Raw genomic sequence first — 14,196 nt, 5'->3', positions numbered from 1 at the left:
ATCAGTGCTTGTTTTCAACTATGGTTCAATGAGTCACGCAAACTGGGCCACTATTTCACATGAAGGAATCCAGACAGATTGTGCCACATGACAAATAAAATTAATAGAAAACAAAGTAACTTGTTCAGACACTCCTAAACATTCCCATACACGTCAGAAGTAAGATCAGTGAGTTCATTGTGACTTGCTCTCAAGTAAGTGCACATAAGATTGCAGCTTCAATTGTATTAAACCATTTAAAACAGTTAGCCAGCTCCTCTTTTTACACTCCAGGGCAACATTTTGAATGTAAACTCTTCTTTGGGAGAAGGGGATTATGTTGCTGTTTAAAAGTGTTCAGTGTACAAATAGAGTGTCTCTGAGTATGTCTTCCTATACACATATAAATGTAAGGCTGCCATGTTCACAGTAAGTGACCATGCCAACTCCACTGTGTCAACAGGATGGCAGCCCAGGCAAGTTAATTAACCGAGGAGGGGAGGCGTTTCAGAGAGTGGTTTGGCAAACCTCTCTGAAGTGCCTCCCTGCTCCAATACGTGCAGCTGCAGTGAGGTTTAATGGAGGGAGGGAGCCACTTCAGAACACTGAAGAACCTCCCCTCCTTGATTTGTGAAGGGAAAGGTGAGCAGGTGGATGAGGTGTAAAGGTGGGCTTGCCAAAGAGGAAGATTGGTGCAGTTGGCTAGTGGAGTGAGCCTTTTGTGTGTGTCTATAACTGGTAAGCATGCCATACATACATGCACACTGGTTTTATAGAATACATTTAGATGAATGTGTGTGAGCACAGGTAAGAGTAACATACCATATTGTTACTTCCCCACCACCACCAAGTTAAGACGCTTCTTCTTTGGGGACAGAAAGCACTGGAAACTTGTGACATTTCATATACACTCAGTGAGCATGAGAAACACGTGCATTTCTACAAGGCAGCGGATCTGGTAACCAATATCAGATCACCAGAGAGATTCTGCACCCACAAGGCAGCTTTCATCCCACAGCTCTCTGCTCCCTGCTCCTGTCACTGCTTTGCCCCCAATTTGCTTCTTGGATTCCTTTACAAACATACATCAAACACACATCTTCTCCAAACTCTGACAACTCTTGTATTTCAAACATTCCAGAGATCTCTCTGTCTCAGTAAAGTAAACCATCTTCTAACAATTAGCTCCTGTAAAAAGACTTTCAGCCACCCTGGACCATTAACATTCTTTTGTCAGATTTCAGCTGTGATCAGGCGCCACCGAAAGAGGAAAAACTCAAACTGATGGTTCCATCCACAGTAATCAGGCAGCCCTATCACAAGAACAACACAGCATATTATGATTCTTGCTAGAAAAGGTAAGCAGAATTTGATCGGCTCTTGTTAATCTCTTAACTATGGGCAGCATTAAGACTGGTGCATCCACAGCTCTGAACACAGCTATTTCCAAGACTGAAAGGAAATGGGAGATGGCAAAAGGAATGGCACAAAAGGGGGGAGGTGTGCATGTGCCTATGAGCCTGTGAGCCCCCATGGTCAAAGAGGGGAAGCAAATACAGCTGTACCTTGGAACTTAAATATAATCCATTCCAGAAGACTGTTCGACTTCTGAAACGTTCGAGTTCCAAGACGCAGCTTTCAATTGGCCAACAGCTAGGTTTTTGCACAGTGGAAGTCGCGTCGGACGTTCGTGTTCCGAGGAACGTTCAAAAACCACAGTGCCTACTTCCAGGTTTTCGGTGTTCAGGAGCCGAAACCTTCGAGAATGGAGCCATTCGAGTTCCAAGGTACCACTGTATTAAGATCCTAGCAGGAAGGTCACACACTTTCTTTGGAGCAACAGATGGCAAGGCCTCAGTTGGGCCTAAAAGACGGTATGCAGAGCTGTAAAAAAGACAGTAACAGTTTATCCTAGGTCCATGTGTGCACATTTGATGATCTTAAAGTGACCATCCTAAAAGACCCATGTTGTTCAACATCTTTATAAGTGATGTGGATGAAGGAATTGAAGTCTACACTCCTGTCTCCCAGACCTATCTGGAGATGCTACAGACTGAACCTGAGATCTTTTGAATGCAAAGCACATGCTGAGCCACGACCCTTCCCCCAAAGACTGTCTCAGATGTTTGATACAGTCTCATCCATGAATACAGAAAGCTTTACACAAATCCAGCTACACCACTGTCTGGTCCCTATCTTCCTCAGGTCCAGCAGATTACATCAGGAGGGATCCAGCTTGTCCAAAGTGCTCCAAATGAGCCCTCTAAACTCGTATCTTAGTTTTTTTCCACCTCTCTTCCTCCTCCCATTGCTCAGTAATTGCTTTCCAGGTGTGATGCAAAGGTAGATGCATGGGAAAGGATCAGAACTTTATTTGTTCAGACCCGCTGCACTGCTTGAAGACAATACCCAGAAAGCCTTTCATCCTGGCTGCCTCCCGAGTTTGGAACAATGAAACAACAGCTTGGTCCCAAATCCCTCGGCTTGTCAACAGTACCTGCCCCAGAGGGATGACCCACGTTTGCCCTGTGATGTCAGACTTACGATATGCTCTTATTTAGAATCAGAGGAGGAGCTCTCTCCCTCCTCTCTCTGCATTGGCAGCAGTTAAGTTCAGCAGACTCCTTTTGTAGGAAACACTTAGCTAGGCTCACTCATTATTTCTCTAAGTCACCTCTCGACTCGCACAACTGTAGTACAGTCACCCACCCACCCACCCGTTTTTCAGCTGTACTGTAGAACAAGTGGAGGAGAGAACTTTGTTCTGGAATGGCTCGAAGGGTCTGGCCTGTCTCTATTCTGCGTGCTCTTTTGTATGCTGCCAAGGAATGGAATTTGGTGTTTCAAAATGAAATATTGTGAACTTAACTGTTTGGAATGTATCCCCCTGAAAAGGGTAAAGAAACCCCAACACTCCCAATTCAAGAGAGCACTACGCAAAAAATGCATCCTGGGACGCGGTTGGCGCTGTGGGTTAAACCACAGAGCCTAGGACTTGCCGATCAGAAGGTCCGCGGTTCAAATCCCTGCGATGGGGTGAGCTCCCGTTGCTCGGTCCCTGCTCCTGTCAACCTAGCAGTTCAAAAGCATGTCAAAGTGCAAGTAGATAAATAGGTACTCCTCTGGTGGGAAGGTAAACAGCGTTTCCGTGCGCTGCTCTGGTTCACCAGAAGTGGCTTTGTCATGCTGGCCACATGATCCGGAAGCTGTATGCCAGCTCCCTCGGCCAATAAAGCCAGATGAGCGCCGCAACCCCAGAGTTGGCCACAACTAGACCTAATGGTCAGGGGTCCCTTTACCTTTACCTAGTAACCATGTGGAGGACTTAACACACAATGAACCACACATGGAGCCACTGAAAAGTATTTTCTCACAACTGTATTCTACATGGCAGGTGTAATATTTTGAAAGCCTTTTACCCCATCTGCATAAGCCCAGCCAAGTACAGCATCTTTAAGGAGCGTGACACACATCCCTGGTGACAGATGGCACTGATGTGGATACATGGCACATACTGCACAGGGTCTTCCCAGTGGTGGCTCTTCATTTAGGAGCAATTTATTTTACTTCTTTTCTATCTATCATGGGGAGCCACTACAGAAAAGGCCCATTCTCGTGTTGCCACCCTCCAAACCTCTTGTGAAGGAGACACACGAAGAAGGGCCTCAGATGATGATCACAGAGTCCAGGTTGGTTTATAGGGGAGAGGCGGTCCTTGAAGTAAAGCCATTTCTGTTTTACCCAGGCATCTGATGGCTGAAATATGCCATTTCCGGCAACCTTTAAAAGATTAACTGTGAGAGTATGTGATTGTTCTTAGATCATTTTAATATGTTTGTAGATGTTTTATATCAATATTATTTTTAACATGTTTTTATTTGTATTGTTTTATTGTTGTGCTTGCTGCCCTGGGCTCCTTTGGGAGGAAGGATGAAATAGACATTTGACAAATGACTACAAATAAACATCATACTAAAACAGATGCAAAATGTAATAAGTTTTAAAATACACTGCGGTGTGGACAGTGCTGCTACAGGGAAGATTTTTCGGCAGCCTCTGTATGAAAGCTATAATGTTCCAATATAGTCTCCAGAAATCCCTGAAATCCTGTGTGAACTTAATCTTCTTTTGAGAGATTGCCTTGGGCACTTGAAAAGGCCCAGCTCGCATGGCACATCATTTCCTTCCATTTCCTTCACCATCCTAAATTGTATCACGTTTTTGTTAATGCCGGCTCCCGCAGCATGCTAGAAAGCCTGCCAGGGTTCTACCTTCTGCTGTGGTTTGTTTCTGGAATGTAAATTGTTGAAACGTGTATTCGCCTACTTCTTAATCTGCCTTTCCTGCCTGATATTTGTCTAATGTTGTTAATGAGAGTCTGATCCACACAGGAGCCAGCAGAGGTGTGACAGAACTGTGCAGCAAACTATGATCAAACAACTGTTTTGTCAGGTATGTTTGCCTCTATTCTGTCGTGCTAAAAGGGATGCATGAGAATCAGCCCTTGTCCCATTTTGAGACAAGCGAGGAGCTGGCAGACCCTCCAAGTGTTCCTGTTTTCCAGGGACAGTTCCAGATTTACAGAAACTGTCCTAATTTCTGATTTGATCCCGGAATGTGCCACTTTCCAGTCAGATGGGCAGGCTAATAATAATAATAATAATAATAATAATAATAATAATAATAATGGAATAGTACATCCCTATTTCCATCAGACAAATGTTGGAGGGTATGCATGCTCTGGAACTCAGAGACCAAGGAGCTAAACTCAGAGACCAAGAAGCTATTATATCAGCACTTAGTAGCTAGGAACTGTTTTTTAAATGTCTATAAAAGACCTAACAGTTCCTCCTTTGCCTAGAGCTGCTCAAAGCTGAGATGCAGAGCATTCATAGGGCTTGCCTCTTCTGCCATGTTGGCCTGAGAGATGGGAGACCTCAAGCTCTGTATCGACAGGCCTGAGCACTGCCGACATTCCTGTAGTCCCAGATGGTGGGTGGGAGTGTTCAGAGATGGGATGGATGTCGCAACAAGGGACAGTGGGATCCCAGTACTGGAGCCTGTTTCTGGGAATGCAGCCTCTGCTCGTGAGTCAGGAGGTACTGAGTATGCAGTTTTCCCATAGGGTCCTGCTCTCCCTTCCTCAGTAGAGAAGGTTTCATTGGGGCTGAGGTCTGAATCCTGATGGGCCCTGACAGTCTTGCCTAGTCTGCCAATTGCCAAATCAGCATCTTGTCATTCTGTGGTTCTTGCTTTTCATTATCTTTTCAAATCATTATTCATTATCTCAGTAATAGAAGGGCCATAGCTCAGTGACAGAGCACATGCTTTGCATACAGAAATCTCCAACTTCGCTTTCTGGCATCTCTAAAGAAAACAAATAGGATACCAGGGATGGAGATGGTTAGCGGGTAACCTAGGGGGCCTGAGCCCCTGGTCTTTTGCACCAGGGCCTGATCTCCTGCTCCTTTTCCCAAACTGCAGTGCTGGTGAGAACCCATCCACCCACCATCTTAATTTGCCCAGAGGCATCTATACATATAAATAAGTACATGCTAATTTTATGCAAATTTCTGCCCATGTCTTGTGTTGGACACATTTAGTAAAGCAGATCCAGACAGAACAAGCAAATTGTGTCACATGTCACAGAGGAGTGTGTGTGGAGAGAGAGAGAGAGAGAGAGAGAGAGAGAGAGAGAGAGAGAGAACACAACACACACACACAGCATCAGCCTCAAAAGATACACCACTCTAACGGACAGAAGGGAAATTCCTTTCTCAAGCCAAACATAGTGACCAATAGATAGAGCCAGGAACCTCATTTCATTTTCTTAGCCTCCTCCTGTTTTCTTAGCATGCGTCAGCAAAAGCCTACCTTACACAATATACTGTCTCCAATAAATTAACTTTTCAGAGGTGGGAGAATTCTTTTCCACAGCTGAACCTCCGGTTTGATTAACTGTATCTCCCTCCCTTTATTTCTCAAGAGGTAAAGTTAAGCATTTCAGAGCCAAAATATCCTCTTCCTTCCACCCACTTCACCTAAGGAAACAAAAAAACAAAAACAGAAGAACCATCAAACACAGAGCCACACAGCATTTAGCCAGGATCAGAGTGAACAGATTAAAAAAAGATGGTAGCCATAAAAGCACCAGCTGTGCCATGCAGTGCCAGAGATTAGAAAAAGCCACCATTTTCCTTAACAAAGCCAACGCTCAAACAAAAAGAAGTGCAACTTGTTCATGGTAAGTTTCATTCTCTCTAGTCCCCCACCCCCGCTTCTAAGCAACCAGGGCTGTGAACCCACTCCCACTTATTCCACATCCAGTGTGCTCCCACCAGTGGCGTAGCATGGGCTGTCAGCACCCGGGGCAAGGCAAGTAATTTGCACCCCCTAACCCGTGGATTTGCGCCCCCTAACCCTAACCCCCAGATGTTGCGCCCAGTGCGGCCGGCCCCCCCTGCACCCCCCACGCTACTCCACTGGCTCCCACAGCTGGTTTGGGAAGCAGTGTACACATGGCATTAGCCACAATCCATATCTTCGCTATATATATTCTGTCATTTCTTAGGAAACCCTGTTTTGATGTGTTTTTCGAAAGGCGAGCTCCAGTCCACATTGAGAAAAAGAATGACCTTGCTGGTAATGTGTACACAGCCCAAGTCACATAACTCTCACCACTTCTGTGTGTACAATCTGAGCAATCCTTTGATATAATCTATCAGGAGCAGATCAGTCAGTCTCCTTGTTATTTAACACCTCGGCCACCCATTGTTCTGGCTCCCAAATGGCGTGAAGAGTGCTTTATTTGTTATAAGCAACTCAGCCCATTGGCTGGGCCAAGCAGCCTGTCAGCCAGGGCCACCTGGGTGCAGACCCATAAAGATGAAATATTATGCCCATATTCCTTTGTTTATCCAAGGATGCTGTTTGCTAAATCTCCAGCAGAGGATCCAATCTGTGCAGTTGGGACTACAACCAATAGTCTTTATAGGTTAGCCAGTTCTTTAATGTCTCATTTATTTTAAAGTATTGTCCCGCTCTTCTCTCCTCTCCTAGTCTTATTCTTAATAAAATCTATCTTTAATTTGGTTTTGAGGCTGAGACTGTATTGGTAACAAGAAAATGTGTGCCTCAGCTCACTGGCTCCATATGGACTTGTGCCTAAGGAGAAGCACGAGGAACACAATTTTCTCTGGTCCTGTGGAGGCAGGAGTGTGTTAATAGCAGGCCACCTCACCCAGGTAGAGAACTGGCTCATAGCTCTGGCCTCCTTTCCTGGCAAAAATCAGTGGAAGAAGGAAGGTGGCGTGGCAGACTAATGAACAATGTTGGCATGACTGGTCTCCCTCACAGGGCATTTGTGGTGAGATGGGCACTACAACTGGCATATCCAGAACAAAGCAGAACCCCTTATATTCCCACAGACTCTGGTGTCACTGCCTCCGAGACCTAAAGTTGTGCAAAGTAAACATATGGCTCCATTTCTTACCTTCTTATACTTGATCTCAGCCAAAAGGACTTCTGCTTGTTAGGCTGCTCCCAGACCTGAGGCAAGGATGAGCTGGCTGGCATCCGTCTGTCTCAGCAGACAATGGAGGACTGTGAGTAAGATCCACCTCCAGCCAAAGAGGGCCCATGGCACAACACAAGGATAAGTACCTCCAACTCAAATAATCAGTCTTTTTTTCATTTGGCTGGATTGCAAGTTTACCCCACGCAAGAGGGCAAACCAATCTCAAGCTGCTTCGAGTACGATCAAAATACAAGTGATGCTACTGAGCGCCACCAACATTTGGGTTGTGCTTACCCACTAAGAGGCATTAGTATATGGTTACAAATTTGAGGGGTGTTTACTTGATGCTTCCCACACTGTGTACCATCTCCCCAAATTGCCTATGTGTTCACCAAGACAGATTTGAGAGGCATAGATTTGAAAGGGCTCATAGGCAAAGCTACTCAAACACACACATGGAAACAGCGATCCACATATCCATTAGTGCCCTGGAGTGGACACAGCCATAGTAAATGTCATCATGAAATAGGAAATCCATGTGGTGCCGTCTTTTCAGGCTGAATGAATTCCCTTAATGTTTAAGGTGCATTTCTGCTGCTCTCTCCTAGGCCTGCCTGTCCATGACATGTGATTGGAGCTTGACACAAAAAGAGATTGTACTCAGTCAGCAAAGAACCGAAATGCAATACTAATGCCATTTCCGTAAGCTGCTCAAAGCAAAGGGAGCTCTTTCGCCATCTCAGAGGTGGCTGCATTTCAGTGATTAGTAGATAAATGTGGGCTTATAAATCACAGTGAAAACAAGGCCAAGAGGAGTCTTGAATACAGGAGAGCACTTCTGAATCGACAAACCTTTGGACAATAGGATCTCTGAGTCAATTGCCTTGGAAGCTTCTCTTGCTGTTCCCCCTGGATTCAGCATTCTGGCTCCGTCTCTGGGTCAAACTCCAATGTGCAAAACTGCCTGACACAGCTTTGCTCACACCAGCCACGTGGGTATTTTGGTCCATTTCCTCCTGCACTGCAGCAGGCTTGTATTTGGCTCAGATGCTCCTGGCCTCATTAGAGGTCTGGATGGTAATTGGGAACAGCCTGTTTTGCTGTCCAAGACCTTCCACACTGCAAAAGCCCTGGGGGAGGCAGGGAATGTGTTTCCCTCTGATGTAGCCCACACCTCTGCACTTCCACTCCTCAGTAAGGTGTGCATTTTGCTTCAGTCGCCAAAGCGTTCCACATCCTGCAGCGTTGGGGGAGCTTTCGCCTGCTTCCCTACCAAGCTTATTAATTTAATGAGGAGGAAGGCTCCCTCTTAGCAATTACTGCGGCAGCAAACTCCCCCTGCAACCTTAGCCTAGCTAGAGAGATTTTGAAGTGACCCGGTGACCACATGATATGCTTGAGGCAAAAGAAAATACGTACGTTTGAAACATCAGCTGCCTTGGCGCCGTGTTTGAAACAAAAACGGCCCTATGCTGGGTAAGCAAGTGTTCAAGGAATAAGTTTTGCAATCAGATCAGCAGTATAATTTCAGTGGTGGAATGGATTCTTGGTGCAGGAAGTAAGCAGGTATCGCAGTTTTGCACACAGCAGTTTTTACCCTTGCTCCATGGTGGCAAGGCAATGGCTACAGAAGAAGTGCTGTAATGAGAGACTCAGCAGCTCAGCATTTCCAATGCTTTAACAAGCCTTATGTCCAACAGCAAATAAAACAGGAGCCTACGCCACCTAGCACCTCAGTGAAATCTGCTAGTGATCCTTACTTACATGCCAAATACAGTATTTGATGAAATGTCAAAGGATTCGGAGACTAGAGCATTTGAATGTATAGCTGAACCTTTCAGGACCATCCAGACAGGTGTATTCTGCAACATGCTCTTGACATGATAATAGTGCATTAGTTGTGAGTTTATTCTGCTTTATTAGCTGCTCTGCGATGCTTCCTCCATCTGCCACATTACTGCTGTCTAGAGTGGCTATAGCATAACAAAGGCAGGGCATAAAGAAAAGAAAAGAAAAGAGAACATATGTGGCGTGAAAAGTTACAGGATTTCAACAGGAAGCTACAGGATATACACTGATTGGAAATGAAGCAGCATGGTTGCCTCAAAACCTTTGCAGGCACAAATTATTGAAAACGGATTGCATATGACCACAACAGGAGAACAAATCATCATAAGGAAGGGCCATATCTCAATGGTAGGACATCTGCTTTGTATGCAGAAGGTCCAAGTTTCAATCACCAGCATCTCAAAGTAAGGCTGGGTGTGTACCTGTTTACAACAGCTTCCTGTGTTCCTATAAATGCCCTTAGGTAAGACTTGATGGTTTGGTGTATGTGCAAAAGTAAGAATTTTCCATATTTGAAAAGTGCCATATTTGTTGCCAGCATTAGGGGATTTCTCCGTGCTAGAAAGGCAGTGATTCTGGCTGCAGATTACATACTCTGTGTTGTTCTGCTGCATAGGTGCCTGGACTCCTGGCTCAAAGATTAGCCCTGACAGCACCATTGCTTCCCAATTCAGTAATAATGTAGGCCCTAATTACAGATCTTGGTGCACAGAGCAAGGAGCAGTTCCAAATGCAGCTATCAAAAGATGGTGCTTTATTTACTGTACATCTATTTCCTGTTTCTACTATTCCTAATATTGTTTTTATATAAAAGAACACAAACCACAGTATGCTTCCCTTTTAGTAGCATACCTTATTCTCAATTTAAATCATTGGAAAATAAGACATGCCGCATGATTCCATTCATTTTTACTCAGAACTAAATCCTGCTGAGTTAAATTGGACATTTCCAAGTAGGCCTGTTGTCACCATGCCAGCTCTTAGTTGCAAGCTCTTCTAATGACCAGCTGGGATGGAAACAGTTGAACGAATGAAGGTGCCAAATGCTGCTGGTTTCTCCACTGTGCAAGTGGGAGGACCTTGCATCCCTTCTCTTCCCAGCTGCTGTATCCTGAAGGAATGACTGCTGCCTAGTGACAATTGATGGAGGAAGGAGCCTGGCTTCTCAGCTGAGCAGGTGATGGTCCAGCATCTCTTCTCTTCCTCCCTCTGCTGCAGCCAATGTGGTGTTATTCTGAAGCATTCTGGGAAATTCAAATGACACCCAGTTCCCAGACCAAGTGCCTGAGTGCCCTAAGAGTACATTCAAACCTGGAGCAAGCCCTGTGTCTTAGGCAGTACCGTAGTAGAAAAGGTTGGTTCAAGGAAAAAACAGGTATATAAAAAGGAGAATTCCAGGATGCCACGATCCAAGTTTGGGGCAAGTACTCTTTGGTGAGAGAACCCCAGCAGAGATCTAAAGCATGTGAAAGTTTGAGAAGGCCTTTGGGTAGTAACTGATGGAGGCTGAGAATGTAGAAGGGGTTACAGCCTTGCTGAGGTTAAAAATCTGTGCTCTTGAGAATGCTGAAACTAGTCCTATAGGGGTGGAACTATCCTCTCAGCTGACCTGCCCGGAATTGGCAGAGGGCTGGGGGAACAAAGCAAGGGTTTTGTGTGTAGGGTTACTGTTAAGGGTGTCAAACCGTGTGAATGTGGTGAGTAATGCGTGAAGGTTTATCTGCCCTCTACAGAACTTGGTCCTGCCTACCACATGTAGGAAAGCCTTGACCATTCCCTGACCCACCCGCAAAGGTGGCTTTCAGGGGGCAAAGCCTCCCCATCTTACAGGTTGAAAAGTAGCTATTCTCTGCATTTCAAGATCACAAATGAAAAAACATACTCAGAACTATATACAAGTGTTAGTTATTTTAGCAGAAAGAAAAAGACACCTCAAGCATAACCTGTTGCGATTAACACCTGCTCTTCTCTCTCTTGTTGACTCAGATCGCCCTAACTCCTTCCTTTCTTTTTCTAATAAAGAGATGGATTGCTCTTTTTGGGTTGCAAATGTTGTTGCAGAAGAAGAGCTAGACATGTCCAGACTGAGATTTATTTTATTATGTAAAATATATACACTGTTAGGATCACTCCTCCAGATGTTCTCACCTGCTTGTGTGAGAGCTGGAGACTGAAAGCATTTGATTTTCTCCCAGCTGGTAACAATCCAACACAGCAAGGGTGAGTCGCACCCCCTGCCCAAACTAGGGCAGAGATTTATGCAATAATATATACCGAAAAATCCTCTCCACTCTTCTGCATTATCAGTCCACCTTCAAACTCTACAAATGCTTCGTGTTCTCTGGGTCCAAGCTAGATGTGTCATAGGGGCAATTTTGATCAGTGAAAACAGAGCAGGAGGAAGGATTAAGCCCCTAACCCATTGCATTTGTTTCAATGCAGTCAGCAGCCTTCCGCAGCGTCTTAAAAGTGAAAAAGAGATATTGGGAAAGTTATATTAGACACATGGAAAGGACTGGGGGGGGGGGAGAAACTTTAATTGTAACTTCAGTTGAAACCAAATCTTATTTGCCCGTAACAGGTTGCATGAAGGAACCATCTACATAGAGAAACAACCATAAAAGGGATTAAGCAGATCTCTACTTTCAAGGCTGTGTTAAAGGACTTAACAACCACACAGTGGAAACACTGGCTCTGGTCTAGGGATGGAGGCATCTGCCAATTTTAGTTTAATTTTCTATATTAAATTGTTTGCCACATTTCTATATCAGTTTGCAACTGATGTCCTGCTTCTTCAGAATGAAAGTCAGCAGAGACTGTGGTGCCTTTCAGATATATGGTTTTATTTATGCATATACAGTGGTACCTCAGGTTAAGGACTTAATTCGTTCCGGAGGTCCATACTTAACTTGAAACTGTTCTTAACCTGAAGCACCACTCCGCGCCGCCGGAGCACGATTTCTGTTCTCATCCTGAAGCAAAGTTCTTAACCTGAAGCACTATTTCTGGGTTAGCGGAGTCTGTAACCTGAAGCGCATGTAACCTGAAGCGTATGTAACCTGAGGTACCACTGTATACAACCTGAGCATAGGATGTGGGGGCTCACAGCATTTACACTCCCAGAGACCTTATCTCCCCTTCAGGTTTTCAGTTGCCTAGAACAACACATGTATCTGTCTGCAGCTTCCAGCATCCAGCTTTCAGTTCATACACTCAACAACTGTCACTATTGTTCACCTCAAAGACTGGGGTGGGGAAACAGTCTACCCAGTTGTTCAATGGCACAGAGCAACTTCTTTGGGTATACTAAATCATGGTACTTAACTAGCTTGCCAAAGCCATTGTCTTTGAAAAGGAACATGTTTCACCAGCTTCCTCTTATGCATTTTACCCTCAGATACAGGATCCCAAGAATGGGAGGGGACCCCCCCTTCCCCACAAACTCAAAACAATCCATTTTTTGCAATCAGTTTCCCCTCATATAATGCATTTGCTATTATTTCTGCAAATAAATGCATGTTTATGCTTGCTTCCTCTAGTACACACATTTCTGTATACATTTTCTGGTTGAAGAACAGCACTGCAAAACTCAGAACAGTGTGCATTTTGAAGGCTGGCTGCATCACATCTTGTTTGGGGAAGCGCAAATTTGGTGATTTCATATTGAAATTTTAACTGAACCAAACTTACCATTCTGCTCTGGTCAGACCTCACCTGGAGTACTGTGTCCAGTTCTGGGCACCACAGTTCAAGAAGGACATTGACAAACTGGAACGTGTCCAGAGGAGGGCAACCAAAATGGTCAAAGGCCTGGAAACGATGCCTTATGAGGAACGGCTAAGGGAGCTGGGCATGTTTAGCCTGGAGAAGAGGAGGTTAAGGGGTGATATGATAGCCATGTTCAAATATATAAAAGGATGTCACATAGAGGAGGGAGAAAGGTTGTTTTCTGCTGCTCCAGAGAAGCGGACACGGAGCAATGGATCCAAACTACAAGAAAGAAGATTCCACCTAAACATTAGGAAGAACTTCCTGACAGTAAGAGCTGTTCGACAGTGGAATTTGCTGCCAAGGAGTGTGGTGGAGTCTCCTTCTTTGGAGGTCTTTAAGCAGAGGCTTGACAACCATATGTCAGGAGTGCTCTGATGGTGTTTCCTGCTTGGCAGGGGGTTGGACTCGATGGCCCTTGTGGTCTCTTCCAACTCTATGATTCTATGATTCTATGATTCTACCCTGCGTCTGCACTCTGGTCCACTCCGCACTGGTAGTCAAAGGGCCATGAACATTTATCACTAGGCAACAGCTGCTGGGTACAGTTTGGAGACAATAGAAGGCTTCTCAGCATAACTTCTGCTCAGCAGACAAAGCTGGATTTCCCCCAAAAGGATTGTTTCCAGGTGTGCAAGAATTCTCATAGATATAGGAGAGCCAAAGGTTTCTTTACAAGGTACAAGAATCACAAAATTGTAGAGCTGGAGAATTCAGACTTACTCAGCCAGCACTAATTTTGATGGCAACTGTTTTAGGGAGGCATCATTAACATAGAAATCTGGATGGGGCGGATTTTGGCTTCGGATTGTTTAAGGCAGGTGGCTTCCATGAAAATGAATGTAAACTGGCCTTCTCCCTGTTGAGGTTGCTTCCTGCTTGGTGTTTGTGTGTCTCTCTGTTTAATACCTGGCTGAGGATCAACTGTTCTACAGATGTCTCCACCCCACCAAGATAACGATTGTTAAAATAGTTCTCTGGGCAGTATCTGGGAAAAGGAGAAGGGGAATTTGGTTCAAAGGTTTTCCAGTCAATAACATCTCCATGTTAGAAAAGGTAATCTGCCCTCCGTTAACTTAATCCTT

The sequence above is a fragment of the Podarcis raffonei genome, chromosome 5 (genome assembly GCF_027172205.1).
Source record: "Podarcis raffonei isolate rPodRaf1 chromosome 5, rPodRaf1.pri, whole genome shotgun sequence".
Taxonomy (NCBI): domain Eukaryota; kingdom Metazoa; phylum Chordata; class Lepidosauria; order Squamata; family Lacertidae; genus Podarcis; species Podarcis raffonei.
The sequence above is the reverse complement of the archived record's forward strand: the minus strand, read 5'-3'. Positions refer to the sequence as shown.